At 41.7% G+C, this 22311-nt stretch overlaps 1 protein-coding gene across 2 annotated transcripts in view; it reads right to left on the reverse strand.

The window, feature by feature from the left end:
• Positions 1–22311, reverse strand: part of LOC146796185 (uncharacterized) — a 307863-nt gene that overhangs the window by 203366 nt on the left and 82186 nt on the right. The window lies entirely within an intron of this gene.

Here is a 22311-nt window from a genome sequence, read left to right on the forward strand (position 1 = left end):
ATTTAATTGAGGCTCAAAATGTCTGTTGAGTGCCAGAATTGCTGCTTTGAAATTACCCTCTGCACCACTGTTGGGTAAACTGTTGAATAGATCGCACAATTCATTGCCTCCCAGGTATAACAACATTGAGGGCATTACAGCACCATCCGTTTCCTGTGTGGCGCGGAAATAGTGTCTTACTCCCTCCATCCACTGAAGCCAGCTCGGGGCTGCAGTTGCGGGGTCTGGCAACTGACTGAATGGCAGTACTGTAGCAGTCGGGATTGAGGTACTTCGAGTCAGCGCAGCAGACACAGTGGCGGCTGGTTGTGCAACACCTGCAGCTGGATGGGACATGATATAGTCTATGGTGGGCACCCCTGGCTAGTTTTCCCTCCTGTGCCATGTGGCCCACTATTGGTTGTGGGAGAAAGTGTTGATCTGTGTGCCCTTTAGTATTGCGGCTTACTGGATGGCGCTACTGCGCAGGGTACAAGATACGGCTCTCCTGCTGCTTCACTCCCACGTGGTTTCCCAGCGATCTTCCTTGTCTCCTCTAATCTTATATTTATTTTTCTTTGTGGCGTGGTGCGGTCATTGATTTCAGGCCCTTGCCTCGTGGTGGGTAGAACTATTGCTGCCATTCTGAAGACTGCTGCTGCGAATCACCATCAGTGTGTGCACTGAGCGACCAGGATAGTCAGCATCCCACAGCGTGCATCCCATTCACTTTCTTTGGTGTAGTGGCACCAGGTCACGGCACCGAAACACTTTGCGGGCTTTTCCGGCTGACCGGCAGTCAGGCTCCACGTTGATGTGCCCTGCCTCCGCTCATGATGAGAGTCGTTTCACTGCTTAGCAATGCTCGTGTGGAAGGTGGGCACCTTCCCACCCTCCAGCACGTGTTGATGGGTGATCCTGCCCTGTTGTCAGTGTTGAATCCCGCCTCCGGCATAGGCATAGCTGGGCCTAGGCCGCATGTGGGTGCTGCCACAGAAAGACACCATCCGTCAGGAGCGTGCTAAAGGGCCCTAACCTTGAGTGGCTAGTCCTCCTTTATTTAATGCCTCTGACCGTGCCCAGCTATTGGTATACGTGTGATGACATGTAACATGCATGTAGGAACTGAGTGGCTTACTACACCTCCGTATATTGTATTTTCATATTATATTCCAGTGTGATTGTTGGAAAATCTGAAGCACCCCCCCCCAAATTACTGACCAAGCTCCGCCCCTGGGGGTGGGTGTACAGTCCTATGCAGAGGCTGATTTGTTAAGTGTCTATTAGGACACTACAGGACCATCAACATATGATCTATTAGGGCAACGCGGGAGCTCATACTGAATACTGCATTGCCTGTTGCCTGCTTTGCTGGGACGCCCAACTGCCACACTACTCGCCTTTCCCTGTCGGACATACTGCTGAGCCACGAGCGGAGGGAGACTTCAACTACCGGCAGCCTTAGCAGCGCACACGCCGTGCCAGACTCCAGATGCGCCAGGAGGTGCTTTAAGCACCACCAGGGCTCCCGCAGCGCAGAACACGCGCGGGCGTGCCTGGGCCTCCAAGGGCAGGCCCGTCCTCGCCCGTCCACGGCCGGTCAAGGCTGGCCTGTGGTCCTGGGATTTCTGCTCGCCCATGTCTATGGTTCCTATAGTGATCTAGGCCACCGGAAGAACTGTGTATCGTCCCAGTATCCGTTACCTGTCAACTTGAGTGATATTGTTAGCAACAAAGGAGGTAGGATTGTTTAGTGTGGTGGACTGGGCTTGGCTCATGACTGTTTTTAATGACTGTTTTAACCTGATAACACCCCGATAACATTGTTTGTGGCTGATCTCTTGTCCAGAGGATTAAGAGGGTCTGTTTTATTCCCGCTTTTGAAAGTGTCTTCTGGCTTTCCATTCTTTTGTTTTTATCGCCTGATCATTTAGCTATGGTTATGCGCAAGGTTTCACAAGCTACAGCCTCAGGGAAGGGAAAGTCTGGCTCCTCTGCTCCGGTTACCACTATGGATTCTTTCCTGCAAAGGGCAGCAGCTGTGATAGATAAGGAGATCGAGCTGGTGAATAGGCGCTTCTCGAGGTCTCCGACTAAAATCTCTCATCTTCCCCTCATAAATACTCTTGCGACTCAGACAGAGGGTGATGATGAACTCTTGAGCCTGTCCAGTAGCCCTGGGATTCCTGCAGATTTACAGTTTGGCGCTGGGGGAACTAGTGCATCAATTGCCCATCCTAAGCAAACGCCTATGCCTATGTCAATGCCTCTCTCACCTGTCACTATAATATGCAACAAGGGGGGGTCATGACCCTTATTCCACACAGGGAAATGTCACTCATATGATCAGTAAGCCGATGGAACCATCGCCAGCCTGTAGAAGTCAAAATGTAACTTTGGCAGCTTATGGGAACTTCCAGCCGGGTGTTGGCTCTAAAAGGAAAATTCATTCTTCTGGGGTAAGGCGAAGAAAACAAAACTTAACATGGTCTCTAAACCCCCAGCACCCGCCACAGCACATCCTACCACTATCCCTGCCTTGGATCTTCCTGGGGCACTGGAAGCTTTCCAGGCAGTGATGACTAGCATGTTGGACTTAAAACTGGGGCCTATCCTCGAGAGGTTGATTCAGATTGAGAAAATTTTAGAATTCCGGAATTTGAATGACATGCCGCTCCTAAAGCCAAGTGCCGATTCGGGCCAGAGAACTGTACGGGACTCTGTTATGAGGACAAACTCTAGGACCCCTATCTTGGACCCATCACAAAACCAACCACAGAAACAAAAACAGTCTGTAGAACAGGGGGGGCTTGGAGCAATAAATCTAGATGCAGGCGAGAGGAGGGATATCTCTGTACATGCTAGAGCCTCAGATGAAAGTCACTGTTTAAGGTCCGAAAGATTAGACAGCAGAGAGGTTCAGCCATCGAATCTTCCGGTCATTGATTTACCACCTGAATCCACCCCTATGTTGTAGTCCTAGGGAATGTTCCACCTCTCCCCCAGCAGATTAATGAAGATTACGGGCAGGTACTTCATTGGCTATAACACAACACCACCTTGGGTGCACGGGTGGCTAAAAATATCATCATGGCCCGCAGAGTTAGTTGGATTGGAAGCTCCTGTAAAATGTTCACAGGCGATTGTGTTATTATTAACTTTGATAGCCCTCACCTTGCTAGTAGGATACTGTTCAGGGACACACACCTCGCTTTTCCCAAACCTGGATTTGTCATTAGGGCCTTACCATTGGGCTTTTTTTATAAACCGGACTCCCCAGGAGATATTTATAGGAACATTTCTAAGGAAGCTCCCCGTGGAGGGTGGCCACATAGATTCCCGCCTGCACTTGCGCATTTGCCTATATCCGCGGTGCATGCATAATCTTTGACAGGCTGTCAGTATATTGTCCCTCCTTCACTGGAGTTAATTCATAGATTCTCCCCATTAGCAGGGTTGGAGGAGTGTGACTGACTCAGGAGCATTTCACTTTCTGGCATCGATTCCGAGTTAAATAAGCAGCATTCACCAGGGGTAGTTGAGGGGGACTCTTGCGTGGTTGATAGTAATATTCTAACATGGAATATTGCAGGCCTGGCTAACAAGTTTCACGACCCAACTTGGTTGCAATTTGTGAATCAATTCCCTGTGATTTGTTTACAGGAAACGTGGTTGGTGGATTGTGATTTATTTTTGGAAGGATATAATGCTTTTTTTGCGCCTGCCTCCCCTTCGCTGGATGGAAGTCTTAAGGGTGGTCTAGTTACTTACATATCTCTGGCAGTTGACTACCAGATACAGGTTGTACCATCATCAAGCCCAGGTATACTGGCATTCTTATTAAAAAGGGGGGCTACTGGATTGGGTCTCATTAATTTTTATAATTCCGTGGCATGCCCGTTAGGTGTCTGCAATATTACAGCCCTGGGTACATTTATAAGGCAGTCTTACGATTCTATTCTACACAACCACCTGGTCCTTGGCGATTTTAATATCCACTCGTGTGGAGACCCAAGGACAACATGTATCTTGGAGTTAGGCTACCCTCGGATGAGGAGGATGCACTTTGTACATCTTACTCAGGGAGAACTACTAAATAACCTACTGAATGAATTTGATATGATGTCCCTGATGTCCTTATCCGACCCGCATAGTACGTTTCCCGTTCCCACCTTTAAAGGGAGGGGTAGGAGGTCTTTTATAGATTACATTTTAATTTCATCTTCTTTACAAACTTTATTCTGTAGTTTCAACATCGTGTAGAGTGCCTACAGTGACCATAACCCACTCTGTGGCCAAATGTGTGGTCCGCTATTAGCACAAATTAGCAGCGCGGCAATTAAGGGGACGCTTAGACCATCTGATGGCACACGTCGGCTTAAATGGTCCCAGATTTCTCCAGATTACTTTTATCGTGCAGTTAGAGGGTCCTGTGTGTGGTGTCATCCTTCTACTCTTCCTTGGATCTAAGTTCTATAGAACATAGAACTTAGAATCCAGATCATGCCTCATGAGTCAGTTACTGCACGGTGGCTGATGGATGAGGTGTAAAGAATAAACCTCTATTTTATCTACAACTTGTGCTCCTGTATTATTCAAGAACGTTACACTGGCGACGATTACGGGATCGGAAAACTGAAGAATATAGACTAACACCTCAACATCGCATGGTCGGGGAAAAAGGAAAACTGGCTGAAGAATTTCTTTAAATTGTCTTATTTGGTCAAAGGAATGAGGGAGTGTTTGGACCCGTAAGGTACTGTGAAATTTCATTTCCTTTGATGTGTGTGGCAGTTTGGAGAAAAAAAGGGAGTCAGCTATACAGAATTATCACGCTGTCTGAATTCAACTTTTGATTTAATCGCGCTTGTAATGACAGCGTGAGCAAGGCTAAGACTGGAAGTATGTGGATACCGTAAGATAACACAGTGTGTATTGGATTTGAAAATAATCCTGCTAATTAGATTCTTGCTCCCACTCCTCCAGCGGCTGTATACTTGTGATGAGAAGGCAGTTATACGCTTCTCCTGCGGCTGTTTGCAGTTACGTACCTTTGCATGTAACTGGTGAGGAGGTCAGTGGATGTGGCTGGTGACTGTCTGATCTAATTGGCGCTTCTTGGGCATATCGGTCGTTTTTGTCTGACCAGTTGCTGGAGTGGAGTGTGCCTCTGTAACGATCATGGTGAGACATCGTTGGAAGCTGGAGCTCTCTCCCCTGGAGCTGTCTGAAGTGACTGATGACGCAGTAGAATCCTGCTCAGGGATTTGGTGATTAACACCCGTCATCAGTCTTCTGTACGTCCTCTGGGTCTGTGATTAATGGCTTGGTGACATTCTGGAATTTCACTGGAGGCTGTTCAGCTCTGTGTCTGCAAAGCGTCGGAAAAGCTTATATGCACGGAATCCTTCACTAATTTTGACAGAAAAACTTTATGCGCTTCTTCACTGCTGAGGAACATTTCAACTATTAAACATGGTGCATATATGGCATCTGTTGATAAATACATGCCTCATATCAGAATTAATTTATAGATAAGACCTTCAGGTCTTTGGTACTGTTTAACCCCTTGTGTGCCCATGACGAGCTGGACTCGTCATGGGCCGCGGTTGCGCTGTGCCCATGACGAGTCCAGCTCGTCATGAACCCCGCCCGCTAATGTAACGGCCGGCACAGGGCGGGGAAAGGGCGTGGCACACAAGGGGTTAATAACTATAACTAGGCCCCTTGTGTATCAGGGTGTTTAATACATTCAAGTTGGGATTTCTATGAAGTTTTGCTTTCGTTTGAAATTCATACATTTTACATACATTTTTTTTTTTGTAAAAGTTTCTCTTTGAGAGTGATTTATCTATGTAATGTAATTCTATTTCAGGTGTGCTAATCCATTAGGGTAGTGTGCTTCAAATTCAATTTTAGGAAGGATATTTTCATATATATATTTATTCTTACTCACATTTTAACATTTTCAAAGTGAGTCATGCAGAATGTAACAGCGCCACCATTTTTTTAAGCTCAGCAGGAGAGCCTCTTGTTACATGGAGCAAATGGAAAAAGATTTTTGCGCACTATGCACACGTTTGTGGAACGAATCTTAGTGCAGAGAGAAGACATTCATTACTGTTACACTGTTTAGGTGGGGAAGGTCAAGAAGTGTTAATGAATATGAGATATGTATTTTACAGTTGGATAAGCATTATTTGCCCAGGGTCAGCACCATCATGGAAAGATACCATTTTGGTTTAAGAAAGCAAGGAAAAGAAGAAACAGTGGAAGATTTTTTAACAGGTTTAAGGAAGTTAGCTTCAAGTTGCAAGTTTGGAGCTGCAAATGAAGAAAGAATCCGAGATCAATTTGTGTTAAAATGTAGGGAGGAAAAAATTAGGGAGGAGTTATGGCTTAAGGACGAACCACCGTTGGAAGAAGTAGTTACAATAGCTAAAAGGGTTGAACACATGTTAAAATGTGTTAATGAACTAAAGTGTGAAAAAAATAAAAGTCAATCCACTGTGGAAGAGGTACAAAAAAATGTATGTCTTTGTGAAGAATGAGAAACCTAGGACAAAAGAGATAGCTAAAGAAGAATCTGTAAAGATACGTTTGAATGTTTTTGTTGTGGAAGGTCTGGTCACAAAGCCAATTCAAAATCCTGCCCTGCTTTGACTTTTGTATGTCATGGTTGTGGCAAGAAAGGTCACTTTATAAAATGTTGTAGATCTAAACAAAATAAATTTCAAAATAAGGATATAAAAGAAATAATTTTTCAAATTGGTGATAGTGAATGTAATAAACATCCCAAAGGAAGTGTTAAGGTTGATGGTATCGATCTTGAGATGAAATTTGACTCATGCTCACATCTGACTATAATTTCAAAAGATATATTCTACAAATGGTTTCAACACAAAAATAATCTAAGTAAAATGGATGTAAATCCAGGAGGTTATGGTGGTCAACCCATTAGTATGTTGGGGTATTTTAGTGCTTGTATAGAAATGGAAAAGAGATTAATTGTTGGAAAAATGTATGTTTCAAAAATAGGAGATAGTTTACTTGGCTGGCCACATCAACGTTTGTTGGGGGTTACATTGAATCCTAATGGAGAACCAACCTCAGGTTCAGATTCAAGAAATTGAAGCTAAAACAAATCACTTTGATTCTGAATTTCCGGGTTTGTTCAAAGATGAGTTAGGTTGCTTAAAGGGTTATAAACATTGTATCAAAATTAAATATGGAGCTGTACCATCTGTGGCCCAAGTGAGAAGAATTCTCATTGCCATACAAGAAAAGGTGGAAAAAGAGTTAGATAAGTTACTCAAACAAGAAATTATTTCTCCTGTGGAAGTTTCTGAGTGGTTGGCACCAGTTGTTGTTGTGAACAAACCCAATGGTAATATAAGACTTTGTGTGGACTTGAGGTCCCTCAATAAGGAGGTGGTTGTTGACAAATTTCCATTGCCTAATATAGATGAAATAATGTCTACCTTGAGTGGTGCAAAGATTTTTACAACATTAGATCTCACTCAGGCTTATCACCAAATAGAACTGACTCACAGGACTTGACAGCATTCATAACTCCAATGGGTGCTTTCAAATATAAAAGAATGCCGTTTGGTCTGGTATCTGCTGCGTCAGTCTTTCAAAGGGTTATGTCCTCAATTCTAAAAGGTATAAAAAATGTGAAATGTTATCAAGACGACCTATTGATATTTGGATCAAATCAACAGGAACATGACTTGTATGTGAGATTGGTACTTGGAAAGCTGGAAAAAGCAGGTCTCACATTAAAATTTGAAAAATGTACGTTTTCTGTACAACAGGTTAACTATTTGGGACACTGTATAACTGCATCATGTATTGTTCCAAAGAAAGAATTGGTCGATACTATCATCAACTTAGCAAATCCAAAATTAAAGGAGGAAGTTGTCTCCTTTTTGGGAATGATTGAGTATTATGGGAAATTTGTAAACAATTTAGCAAGTAAATCAAGTAACATGAGAGAGTTGCTTGGAAAAAACAAAGAGTTTATTTGGTCAAATGACTGTCAAAAAGAATTTTTGGAATTGAAAGAAGATTTAAAAAATGCACCCAGTTTACAAGCATTCATTCCAGGTGGAGAAACTACTGTGGTGACTGATGCAAGCTTGAAAGGGTTAGGTGCCATTTTAAAACAAACTAGGGTTGGTAAAGAACAATTAATTGCATGTGCATCAAGGAGTTTACGTGGATCCAAATTAAATTACTCGGTAATAGAGAAGGAGGTATTGACCATCTTCTGGGCACTTAATAAGTTTAGAAACTTTGTTTGGGGAACGTATTTTAAAGTTTGTTCGGATCACAAACCGTTAAAAGAATTTTTTACAAAGAAGGGACTTGATTTCATTTCCTCTGGTATAAGGCGATGGGTTGTGGGTCTTCAGGATTTTAATCGTAGTGTAGAACATCTCCCTGGTGTAAATAACGTGTCAGCCGATTGCCTGTCTCGTTTGGTTTGTGATATAGGAGAAGAACAGTTTGCAGAAGATTTTTTCAGAAGAGGAAGTTAGTGTTTGTGAAATAACCTCAGGTGTTATAAAAGAGAATGAGTGGAAAGAGGAGGTTCATAAAGATAGTGAGTTGTTGAAAGTTATGAACATGATACAAACAAAGGTTTTACATGATGATTCCTTGCCAAAAATTTGGCAAACAGTTGTTGATGAGTTATCTGTAGACAAAGAAATTTTGCCGATAGAAATTAATGGAGGAGGCACATCAGGGTCACTTAGGAATTGTGAAAACAAAGGAAAGATTGAGAGCTTGTTTCTGGTGGCCTGCTCTGGATTTAGAAATTGAGCGTGAAGTTAGAGAGTGTTTACAATGTAAAATCAGTGATAAGGTTCTTACTCCTCACTCTGCACCCATGGTTTGTCGCAGACTTCCCAATGGTCCTTGGGAAGATATTGCCCTTGATATTGTTGTACCCCTAAATGGTGAACATCGTACACCTTATTTAATTGTGTTGATCGATCTTTATTCAAGATGGGTTGAGATCTCATGTGTATCAAATGTTACCTCTAGTTGTGTCATTTCTTTTTTACAAGATGTCTTTAAGAGAGAAGGATTTCCAAAAACTCTTTTATCGGACAATGGCCCACAATTCTGCTCTGGACAAAGGAATGATTTTCTTTTATCATGTGTCATGGTTCATAAAAAATGTTCTGTTTATCATCCAGAAGGTAATGGGGCAGTTGAAAGATCTAATAGGTTAATAAAAGAAAATATCCAACTATCCAGGATCAATTCCTTGAATTGGAAGGATGAGTTACAAAAATGTATAGTGGCTCATTGTTTCACCCCTCACACCTCTACTAGGAAATCACATTTTGAGTTATTTAAAGGAAGAGCTCCTAACACAAGACTGTGTCCAGGATGGATGACCTGGGGTAAAGGTGTGAAAGATAATAGCATAGGTGTTTGGAGAAAAAGAGAGGAAAATCTACAGCTTAAAAACAAATTGTATTTTGATGAAAGGAAAAAAGTTAAGCAAGTTTTTGTAAAAGTAGGTGATCTAGTACGTGTGAAAGCTCCTGTAGGAGCATTGTCATGGTCAAAGTTTACTGCTCCCATGCGAGTAATAAAATGTTTAAGAAATGCTGTGAAATTGGAAAATGGTAAGATTTGGAATTTAAGTCGAATTGTAATTGTCAAATCTGATTCTGAAATGAATAAGTTGTGCATTAATTTGCCTAGTGGTTCAAATGAGTTATCTAAGTCTTGCTTGAGACGTAGTGATCGGAAGACTTCAGTACCTGTTTATATGACAGACTATGTTAATTAGAAGTTATGTTGATTTATGATTTTCTTTGGTAAAATCTCGCCTGTATCTCATATTGCATCTTATGTTCATTTCATTATTAGAAGGGAGATGTGTGGTGTCATCCTTCTACTTTTCCTTGGATCTAAGTTCTATAGAACATAGAACTTAGAATCCAGATCATGCCTCATGAGTCAGTTACTGCACGGTGGCTGATGGATGAGGTGTAAAGAATAAACCTCTATTTTATCTACAACTTGTGTTCCTGTATTATTCAAGAACGTTACACTGTGCTTCTGAGTTAGTGTTGTGTACCTCTGCAGGTACACCCCCTGATGAGGTTATTAGTTCCTTTATTTCCATCTCCACCAAGTTTGGTGAACTTTTAAGTGCACCGGCCCGCAGAGTAGCGACCTCTACCCCCAGATGGTTTGATTCTTCTTGCTCCCAGGCGGCGAAAAAGCGGAGGGAAGCCCTGTCAGCTAAGCCGAGAAGTCAGTATCTGGTTCGCACGTGTCGCAAAGAATATAAAATAACATTGGCCAAACGGAAGGGCGTTCTGAAGGAGGAGGCTTGGTGGGGGTTGATTGAGTCAAGTACCCCAAGGAATAGGTTTTGGAGCATTGTTAACAGACCACTTTTTGAATATGAAGCAGGGGGGCTCTAGACTCGCATATTACTGAGGAGGAATGGGTGCTCCATTTTAAATCAATATTTGAAAGCCCTATGGAGCAATTTGTTCAGCCATGTCGTGATTTGAACACCTCTGTAGTGATTTTTGAACAGTGAGAGGTTGAGGCTGGCAATGCAGGGTTAACCAGCAACAAAGCCCCAGGACCAAATGGTATTCCCCCGGATTTGTTTAAGTCTGATCCATATTTTTGGGCACCTGTTCTCGTGGCTGTGTTTAATGCAGCTGCTTTGAACGGTTGCCCTGAGTCCTGGGCCACCTCTACTATAGTTCCCGTCTTCAAGAAAGGTGATCGGAATAGCACTTATTGCTATGGGCCAATCGCACTTCTTGATGCAGTGGTTAAGGTTGTGAGATGTATACTTTTAGAAAGATTATCCACCTGGGCGGAGGAGCACAAGAGCTTGTCTGACGTCCAGTATGGATTTCGTCTTGGGCGATCAACCGTGGCCCAATGCCTTAATTTAACTATGATATTAAACAAATATACAATCGCGCACCCAGGTACCGTCTACCTTGCCTTCATGGACTTGTCCTCCGCATTTGACTGCATGAATAGGGTTAAACTGTGGCAGTCCATGAGGGTGATGGGGGTAGAGAATAACATTGTTAATTTTTTAGAGGACCTTCATAAGTCAACCAAGGCCAATGTTTGATTTTCCCAGGTCCTCCGTGTCTCAAGGAATTTTGAGATAGAGAGGGGAGTACGGCAAGGCTGTATTCTGGACCCATTTTTGTTTAATCTCTATATTAATGATTTGGAAAGAGCTTTAAGAGCTACTGGGGTAGATTATATGTTTGTAGGGCAGCGTGGCCTTCCCGTCCTAATTTATGCGGACGACGCCGTCCTTTTATCAAGGACTGCTATAGGTGTACAGTCCTTGTTAGATGCAATTTTCAAACTTCATGGCAGAACGGGACCTATCAATCAACAACTCGAAATCTGATATAATGCAGGTTGGGTCTCGACCCAAAAAAAGTTTTCATTTCAGAGTCGGACCCGCTAAAGTACCCCGCACTGATGTTTTTTCTTTCCTTTTGGATGATCAAATAAAATGGGGGCCAACTCATTTCTAGAAAAAGGGTGGAATTGGCCCGGGTGAATGCGGCTATTTTTAATTTTGCCTCAAAACTAGGGAAGAGACCAATTGCAGCTCTGCTGAAAGTGTACCAAGCGAAAAGTGTGGCTATAGCTAGTTATGGAAGTGAAATATGGGGGCATATCGCTGTGGATTCTCTCCAGGTTATCGAGAATAATTTTTTTAAGCGCTTATTGTGTGTGCCGCGTGATCTGTCAAATTTGGCGGCCCATGAGGAACTGGGGGTCCCCTTTTTAAGTGATACCCTGGCATTACGCCCACTTGTGTTTTGGTTGAAGTGTTGGTTAAATCAGGTGCTACCTCTTAATCATCTAATTTTAAAAGAGTGTATGTCTCTCGATAATGTATCACAAATACCATGACTTATTTATATTAAAAGCAGCCTCGAAGGGTTAGGGCGTGCTGATTTATATTCTAATCCTGAAACCATTGTAAAAAAGGATGTGGAGTTAATCAGGGAATCCTTCCTCACACTAAGGAAATTGGAACGGGATGAGCGGGAAATCAAGAAACCGAGTGTTCGCACCTTTTTAATGCTCAAAACAAACCCTTCTACCGAGCCTTACCTCCTGGGCTCTTTATCCACACATGAGCGGTTTTTACTGACGAGGTTTCGCTTGAATCTTTTTCACCTCCTGCTAGCCAGGCCTAAATGGTGCAGTAGAGGTCAAGTGTTAGCACCCTGTGGCTGCGACGGACAATCTCCACAGGATCTGCTACATTTAATGGTTTTTCGTAAATTTTTTGCGATCTCTCGAAGGTATTTTTTAGTCCCTATTTTAAAGTGGATGAATTTTACCCAGGCTCGTCCTGCCCTCCTGTATCTTCAATTGTTGGAGGAGGATTGGATATTTTTTATTGTGGGCTACCTTAAATCCACTTTGAAAACCAGGGTTTGCTTGGACATGCAGCCATCTGTTTGATGAATCACCACGGTCTTAGAGGTCAAGGAGGACCAGATCATCCTCATAGGAAAAATTCAAATCTCAGGGAGATGTTTTTATGGTACTATGCATTTTAATTGTTTCAGATTAAATTGGGAGGTTGTGCAATAGGTTCACTTCATATTTTATAAAGTGTGTTATTTAATAAATTTATGTTTTAACGTATTATGGATTTTATGTAACTTTTATGGTTCTCTCTCTGTGAAACCAAATAAAGTTTACTTGACTTGACTTGATCTAATAGGGCTGTGGATGAAAATTTTGGTGGAATTTCATAACAAAAGAAATGTTCATATTTTTTCTGAACCCTGGAACTAATCCGCTGTTTCCATGGAGGAAAAAATGCCCAAAATCAAAAGCACAGCTGCTTTTTGAAGCACTCGAGTGGCCAGGCCACTTTTTGATAGCTGCATTAAGGTTGCATGGACAGTATTTTTTAAGCAACTTTCCCAGCTAGGAAGTTTGTGTGCTGTGACTACTTGCAAGCTCTTCCTAGCACTCGAGCAGCCTTGCACCACTCACAAGATGCTCTATGGGAATGTTACTTTGAAGAACACTGACAGGGGATGGTCAACTTTATTGATTTAATGAAATTACCTATAAGTTAATTATAGTGTCGAGCCTGACAGAGCTGGATGAGTTTAGAATCGCTCCTTCCATGCATTCTTCGCTACAAATAAAGATGAATTATTTTTCTGCATGGTACTTTGCCAGCATTCCATCTTCTTTAAAATTAAGGGCAATCCGGAAACCAGTTAAATTGACAGAATTGTCCAATTTTGCATCCACTTACAGCAGATTAAAAAATAAGGATGTTGCTCACACTTACTGCCTCCTCCACTGCAGACTGATAATTTTAATCCCACCTTGAGATAAAAGTAGGACTGCATTAGAACTATGAGTAGTCAGCACTCAACTATATTTTGTGTGAGTAATGTACTGAAAGAAAGGTGAAGTATTGCATATAAAAAGTGCTTAATGTTAACTACTACAGTTTATAAAATGTGTCTTTATATCATGACCAATAGAGAAAATTAATGTACTGATTTGTTAATAATTAGGGGAGATCTATAGATATGATTTATCATAAATATTTAAAATGAAATGTGCAAACTAATGTTTAGGAGATTTAGGTGTAACACAAAATTATGTTCACTTGAAAGTACCTTTCTAATAATTCTTAATAGGCCTTTGTATTTTTCATGTATTATGATATCTTTTGTGATGCTTTTACATTTGTGCAAGTATCTGTAGCCTAGTGCTAAAGTTGGCTATAAATGTGAGGCCTAATGTGTATTTTAGTTTAACTTCATGTGCAATTTCATTCTACCCTAACGTTATGTTTCAGTGCAAGCTCACGTTGCAGTCTCCCATCCTGTTTGTGTTTAACCTTCACTGTGGAATGCTTTGTTGCATTTTGTTTGCACTGCAGGTGTGGACAAGTCTCATTAGTTAGCATAAAGGAGTTTTGTCTTAATAGATACCAAAGTATGAGAAGGAGGAGTCGGAAGAGATAATCACTGTAACGAGCTGAGGAGAGGATTTCTATGGAGGCGAAGAAGAGTTGCCAAGGACGAACAAAACTGTAACTTGTTACTGTGGGAAAGAAGATGATAGTGTGCAATTTGTGCCAGAGGATTGGGAAATGTCCTGGGAAAGGAATCACATGGGATTTTCTACCTTGAATGCAATTAATATTATACTGTGCTTAGTGAGGGATAGCATCCATTCTTTCCCCATCTCCTATAGGAGAGGCATTTTGAGACTTCATAGGGTGCAGACCAATGTTCTGCGTGTGTGGCTTTATGCTACTTGACCCAAATTGTTTTTACTGAAGACTCCAGCAGCTGACACCTTTCTTCCTTTACTCTCATTTGAATTTAACCAAATGTTCATTAGAATAGTGGCTCTTCATTAGAGTAGTGTAGGGAAAAGACAGGACTAATGATTTCTTTAGAAAATCGATTGATGATTTTAATTTAAAATTCTTTTTTCTTATCTTTTGCTTAACAATAATTGAACTGGTAGTATGATTTCTTCTGTATAGGGTAAATCTCTTCAGAAGATGTTTTGTACTTCTATACTCTTATGCAGAGACTTGTTATTGTAAAAGTTTTTCCGAATTTATGAGTAAAATATCACTAATCCCATTTTAAAGTTGTAGTTTGGATTATTATGTTACCCAATTGGTTGCACCGTCTTAGAAATTTTGGGTGACTGATAGTGTTCTCCCTTAACCTCTCATGCTTCTAATTAAAGATCATCGGTTCTGGGTAAGAGTGTAAATGGGCCGAGCTCTCACAACTGGAAATAGAGCTCCAACACTAAGTAGCAGTTGGTGGGCCCCAACACCACTGTAGGTCAGAGGCACTGTAGGTCACCCAATGGCATCCTCTGTAATTAAAATTAACCACTGCAGCAGTGAAGCATTTCTGATTAAAGGTTTGGTGCCAACACAGTACTTTAGTCAGAAATGCAATTGCGAGTTGGCTGCATACTTCCTAACTGGAAAATGATGGTAGTGTAGAGGTGGCGGTGTTAGGCTTCTGAGAACCATAAAACGAATGCCTCTGAAGCATGCAGAGTTTTGTCCCTGTTCATGGAGGCCACTGATTATTTTCCAGGTCATTGTATTGGACAGGAATGTTCCCTGCTTTGTAAAAGGGTTTGCATACATACCCTGAACGCGTGAAAAAATGGATATTCTGACTTTTTGTTGGCCCTGGCGTCATACTTATCTAGCTGGGGTACAATAGCCTAGGCCTGTCCCTGGTAATGCAACGTCCAGAATTGATTCAGGGAACTGATGTGAGCACCAAGAATGACCTCATAATCTGCATTACACTGCTGTCCATATCCTGGCTAAGTCACAGGAAGTGGTGGTAGTGTACTGAGCTTTTGTGAATCATTAGTGTGACCAGATCTTTTTCTCTGTCTCAGAGTGCGGTCTATTAAACAGGCTTGTGTAATTCTCTCCTGCTATGCGAACCCTAGATTATGGAACTGACATTCTCTGTGTGTGTTGTAGAGTTTTTTATAAAATGCAAAACACGCATGACATGCAAAAAAATTTGGAAATGTTAGAGTGTTAATGGTGCGTGGAGTCACACCTGATGACTTGATGAGAGTGCCCCTGAAATGAAGTGTTTAGGTCACATAGAAGTGTGGATTGTGCAATGAGATTTAAAATTGGATGCTGTTTCTGTATTCTGTTTAAGTTGCTCCTGCTCATTCACCGTCCCAATCAATGCCTCGCTGCAAAACAATCTCTTCTCTTATTTTGGGGAGAAATGAGCATATGACGTAAAAAATATTGTGTCTGATAGCATTGTTAATGAGGCTTCCATGGTGTCCCCAAAGTACCATTTTCAAGGACTTCCGCTGGACGTTCCAGAGTAGACGTGAGAGTTCTGTGAGACATTGTTCAAGAAATGTTTCATTTACATTGTACAGTCTCCGGCGTGCAGTTGCTGAGGAAGCAATGGACATTTTCTATTACTTTAAGATATAGGCTAGTGTTTAATTGATGTTGTAAGTCCTAATTATTACATGGTTGTTTCTAATTTTCCAAATGCAACCCTCACCATAATCATGCTAGGCAGAATCTATTAATAGAATTGTGTGTTTTGCTATAAAACCTTCTGTGCTCTATCAGTTGGTGCTTTTTGGCCTTTTGCTTTCTGATACTATGTGCGCTGCCACCCTTTTACTCTTTTCAGCCCTTTTGTGCCCTTTTGGGATTTCTTCTTTTTGTTGAATATTTGGCCTATGCACTCTCTGTGAGCTCTATTGGGGATAATGCTCCATTTTTTAAATGTCCTATCATGCTGTCAGTACTCTTTACGAGTTTGGCATTTAGAATTTACATTTAGAATATGCCTAGTTGAGTTTACAATATTGCATTATTTCCTGTACTCTGCCCTGATTGTTTAAGATGATGTTTTTTGCCTATACTCCTTTGTGCTGCTTATAACATTTCTGTAATAAATATCCTTTCGCCTACTTTTAATCTACAACTCAATCCTTTATGCGCTTTACATTTTGTACAGTTTAAACTCAGCTAAATTGTTGTTTTCCTGATAAGGAGTGCAGTATCTAACCCCTTGATCAAATGAGAATTCTGGAGCCCAAATACTATTGGTAATTTATGGGGGTGATCAATTATTGGGGTTCAGATTAATATTGGGGGTGTGGCTCTCGCAAAGTTGGCAGGAGAGGACGGTTAGTGTTAGAGCATATCCTCTTTAAAGGGTGTCGAAAAATATTTTTGAAGAATTTTTGGTCCGTAATGCAAAAATCTAAGGAGAAGGGAGTCTTATATTTTTGTCAATTTTTTACGCTGGATTCTCCACTAGGATTACAGGCCATATTGCTGTGCCTTTCTGAATGAGTTTGAAGTGTAAGTATAGAAAGGGAAATTGAATGTATGAGAAGTGTGTTCTATGATGACAATTTTCTGTTTCTGTGGTGAGTTGGTTGGTGTATGCAATGATGATAATGGCTTCAATTGGTGGGTTGATTGTTGTTCTTATATTGTATTCATATTTGTGAACCCATTTGACATATTTCTGAGAAGGTTACGTTGGTTATTACATTTTGTCGTGAACCCAAGATCTCAAGATATTGTTACCTTGTCTGTGTTGTGGTGTGTAAAGTAAAGTGCTGCTTATACATTGAAAGGGATCTGTTTTAATGATTTTCTTTTCCAGGTCAAAATATCGTTTTGGGTTACTGTACTTACCCTGAGTGCACAAGGGTGTAGTACGTTAAATCGGGAGGTAGATTCATCAAAGGTTTTAGACTGTTTAAAGATGTAGTTTATTGTTTGGAAATTATTTTATGTTGCTCATGTAGAGTCTTTCCCTTTCCTGGTTGGTTGAGAAAATTCTGTACTGAAAAATACTGACTGAATTTCCTTTCATGGGTAAAAAGACAATGGGTTTATTGAATTCTAAGGCTTCTTGTGGTCCTGATGTTGTATTTTCTGTTCATGAAGGAGCCACACTGTTAATAGCAGTTCAGCCAGGGAACCACACTAGGATTGGTGCTTTTGACACCCTAACTGTGCTCTGATTAGTTGCTAGTCGGGCTGTGATAGGTTGACTTTTGGTAGAACCATGCTGCTATTGGTTATTGTTCGCTAACTGTGTTCTGGAGTTATTTCAATTTGTTGGGTTGATTTGAAAGCAAAAAAGTAAAATTATGAAACTTAAACTTAAGAAAGGGGAGAAGATTAAGGAGAGTCAGAAATTTCCAAAAGAGGACACACCAGAATTTGAAATGATGGAAGAAGTTGGGTATTACACGTGTGTCTGGATTCCACAATGGAATAAATATACATCACATAATGAAAGATGGCAGTTTCTAATGGAGGGTACTTTTACTTTTGAAAAACTGGAATTCTTAAGGCAAACAATGTACAATATGAGCCCGGTCCCAAAAACTACGCAATTTGATGCGCTCAATAAATGGGATTGAAGAAAGAGAGACCTATTAATACGTCCTTTAGTGGGTGTTTGGATTCTAAAATGGGCAGTGAAGAGAAAGCATGTAGAGTGAATAAGATGGAAAGAGTTAAGATATTTCCTGACATAATTAAAGAAATAGAGCAGGGCAAAACCATTAAGCCAACAAAGAACCAAAATGGAGAAGAGTGAGATGATGATGACGATTATAAATGTTTGAATAAATTATTGATTTCAAGGCTTTCTCCATAACCAGATGAACAGGTAGCACCAACCCAGACTACTGCTGGAGTTTGTGGAGGGGGAGATACGATGGCAGTGCAAACTTCTACAGGAGTTGGACCAATGCACCACCAGAGAGTAGAGTCACTGTGCCAGTGCCTAGCACAAGTTGCAGGGAAGAAGTTACAGAGACAGTAGTAATCCCACCCCCTAAAGAAGTTTGTATTTGTATACTGAAGATAGAATTTGGAGAGATGCTTCTGGGTAATGTAGACGCGAACTGATTACTGACATACAACGCAGAAGAAATTAGATATATAATCAAAGAAGCAGCCAGATGTGGTAGTAACGCAGATGATAAATTGAAATGAAAAATGTCAAATAAAATTATTAAATGGATTTGACTCATATTGAAATTAAAGAGATGGACAGAGGCAATTTTGTTTGCTTTTACGCTCAATTTCCTAAAGTTCAGAAAAGATCCGTCAAGGTGCATAAATTGACATGACTCTCTCCAATGCTATGGACAGATTTTAATTCATTTTTTAGATTGTTGTCCCAGGAGATCTGTGGCTAGAATGTAAGGTGGCTGCAGTATGGCTGACACAGGAACCACATAGACACGGTGCTAATTATGCACCTTGAGTGGATGTGCTACGCAAACAAATGATGGAGGGAATGCTGAATAAATCATACATTCACCCCCAGTCAAGAGATCTGGGTTAAATCAATCATTCTTTTGCTCAGAATGCCACCCCAGTTTAGACCCAGCCATATGCAAATCAGTCTTGACCCTGTGCCTCATGGGAACAGTCCAGACCGAACTGCCAAGCCAGGTCCTCCCTGGACCGGAAACAAGCATCCTGGATGTGGCTGAGAAATATAAGGCAGTGATCGAGGATTTGAAAAAACATACTCTAGAAAAGGCCAAGCCAAGTATTCCCTGGACTCAAAACAAGCATCCTGGGACCGGTTTCTGGGTATTACCCTTCATCAGCCAGGCTAGCTTGAATCCAGTGGCACAGTGAGCTAGGGACCCACGTCTGGGCATACCCATCCCACTTAGGGTGAAAAGTGCTACGCAAACAAATGATGGACGGAATGCTGAATAAATCATACATTCACCCCCGGTTAAGAGATCTGGATTAAATCCATTGTTCCTTAGCTCACCAAGCCACCCCAGTTTAGACCCAGCCATGTGCAAATCAGGACTTGACCATGTGCCTCATGGGAACAGTCCAGACCGAACTGCCAAGCCAGGTCCTCCCTGGACTGAAAACAAGCATCCTGGGACAGGTTTCTGGGTATTACCCTTCATCCGCCAGTCTAGTTTGAATCCAGTGGCACAGTGAGCAAGGGACCCACGTCTGGGCATACCCATCCCACTCCGGGTGAAAAGTGCTACGTAAACAAATGATGGAAGGAATGCTGAATAAATCATACATTCATCCCCAGTCAAGAGATCTGGGTTAATTCCATTGTTTTTTTGCTCACCATGCCACCCCAGTTTAGATCCAGCCATATGCAAATCAGTCTTGACCCTGTGTCTCATGGGAACAGTCCAGACCGAACTGCCACGCCAGGTCCTTCCTGGACTGGAAACAAGCATCCTGGGACCGGTGTCTGGGTATTACCCTTCATCAGCCAGGCTAGCTTGAATTCTGTGGCACAGTGAGCAAGGGACCCACGTCTGGACATACCCAACACACTTAGGGTGAAAAGTGCTACGCAAACAAATGATGGACGGAATGCTGAATAAATCATACATTCACCCCCGGTTAAGAGATCTGGATTAAATCCATTGTTCCTTAGCTCACCATGCCACCCCAGTTTAGACCCAGCCATGTGCAAATCAGGACTTGACCATGTGCCTCATGGGAACAGTCCAGACCGAACTGCCAAGCCAGGTCCTCCCTGGACTGAAAACAAGCATCCTGGGACAGGTTTCTGGGTATTACCCTTCATCCGCCTGTCTAGTTTGAATCCAGTGGCACAGTGAGCAAGGGACCCACGTCTGGGCATACCCATCCCACTCAGGGTGAAAAGTGCTACGTAAACAAATGATGGAAGGAATGCTGAATAAATCATACATTCATCCCCAGTCAAGAGATCTGGGTTAATTCCATTGTTTTTTTGCTCACCATGCCACCCCAGTTTAGATCCAGCCATATGCAAATCAGTCTTGACCCTGTGTCTCATGGGAACAGTCCAGACCGAACTGCCAAGCCAGGTCCTTCCTGGACTGGAAACAAGCATCCTGGGACCGGTGTCTGGGTATTACCCTTCATCAGCCAGGCTAGCTTGAATTCTGTGGCACAGTGAGCAAGGGACCCACGTCTGGACATACCCAACTCACTTAGGGTGAAAAGTGCTACGCAAACAAATGATGGCAGAATGCTGAATAAATCATACATTCACCCCCAGTCAAGAGATCTGGGTTAAATCCATCGTTCTTTTGCTCACCATGCCACCCCAGTTTAGACCCAGCCATATGCAAATCTGTCTTGACCCTGTGCCTCATGGGAACAGTCCAGACTGAACTGCCAAGCCAGGTCCTCCCTGGACTGGAAACAAGCATCCTGGGACTGGTGTGGGTATTACCCTTCATCAGCCAGGCTAGCTTGAATTCAGTAGCACTGTGAGGAAGGGACTCACATCTGGGCATACCCATCCCACTTAGGGTGAAAAGTGCTACGCAAACAAATGATGGACGGAATGCTGAATAAATAATACATTCACCTCCAGTCAAGAGATCTGGGTTAAATCCATCATTCTTTTGCTCACCATGCCACCCCAGTTTAGACTCAGCCACATGCAAATCAGTCCTGACCCTGTGCCTAATGGGAACAGTCCAGACCGAACTGCCAAGTCAGGTCCTCCCTGGACCGGAAACAAGCATCCTGGATGTGGCTGAGAAATATAAGGCAGTGATCGAGGATTTGAAAAAACATACTCTAGAAAAGGACATCAAATGGGGAAATATTTTGAGAACTACACAAGAGCCTAAAAAATCAGTGCATTCCTAGTATGAGAGATTGAGGCAAACATTTGAGAAACACTGCAGAGTCGAAAATCCAAAGAAAGATGCTGCTAGGGGTTTTGTTTCTATGTTTGTAAATGTGTTGAAGGCACAGATCAGCAATAACATTACACAAAAAGTGAATTGTGCTGATCGAAAAAGGCATTGATGAGATTTTGAAATTGGCAAAAAATAGTAATGAATATTTTGAGAAGAAACAGAAGAAGTTGAAGGAAAAACTGATGATTGGTCAGATGAAGCAGTATGAGAGGGGACAAGTGGGTACAAATATGAATTTAGTGAGAGATAGGAATATAACGAATGGCATGCATCAGATGGTGCAGGGTGATCAAGTAAAAGGTATGAATGGGAATGCTGAGATGCTGAAGAAGATCACAGCTTGTCATCTGTGTGGGTAGATTGGGCATGGGAAGAGGGAATAAAATTCAAGAAATCCCACAAATGAGGCAGAGAAATTATGCAATGTCAAACCTGCAGAATTTAGGACAGACTTCGTAAAGTTAAAACATATTGTGAATGCCAATACTTTCAGGCCCAGTAATGCAGCAGAATATGGAAATAAAAGGCCATTTAACCCTGGGCATTCTCGGAACACCATGATTTTCATCACAATGGAGATTCACTATTTTAAAATCAGTACAAAAGGTTGCAATATTGAAATGTACCAGATTTTGACAAATGAAGATCTCTCTCCTCATTTGAGGCTTACAGTTAGAGAGGAAGTATGGGATTTCACAGGAAAGGAAATTGTATCCATTAAAACAGCTGGACTACTAACGATAAAAATGAAATCAGGTGAAATGTTTTCATGAACTGGACAGTATTGATTTCAAAGAGTCAGAAGAGGGAATAAAACCAGTGACTGAGAAAATGATTGAACAGGGAATCCTTTAAGAGGTTCTTGGCAAACCATGCAATTCTCATATAATGGAAATTAAGAAACTGACAGGGAAATAGAAAATTGTACAAGATCTCTGAAACATTAATGAAATTGTAGTTCCTAGTTGTCATGTGGTACGGAATTCAGCATTGATCCTTTTCCAAATTCCAGAAGAGGAAGAATAGTATACAGTCATTGAC

This window comes from Triturus cristatus, chromosome 10 (assembly GCF_964204655.1).
Source record: "Triturus cristatus chromosome 10, aTriCri1.1, whole genome shotgun sequence".
Classification (NCBI taxonomy): domain Eukaryota; kingdom Metazoa; phylum Chordata; class Amphibia; order Caudata; family Salamandridae; genus Triturus; species Triturus cristatus.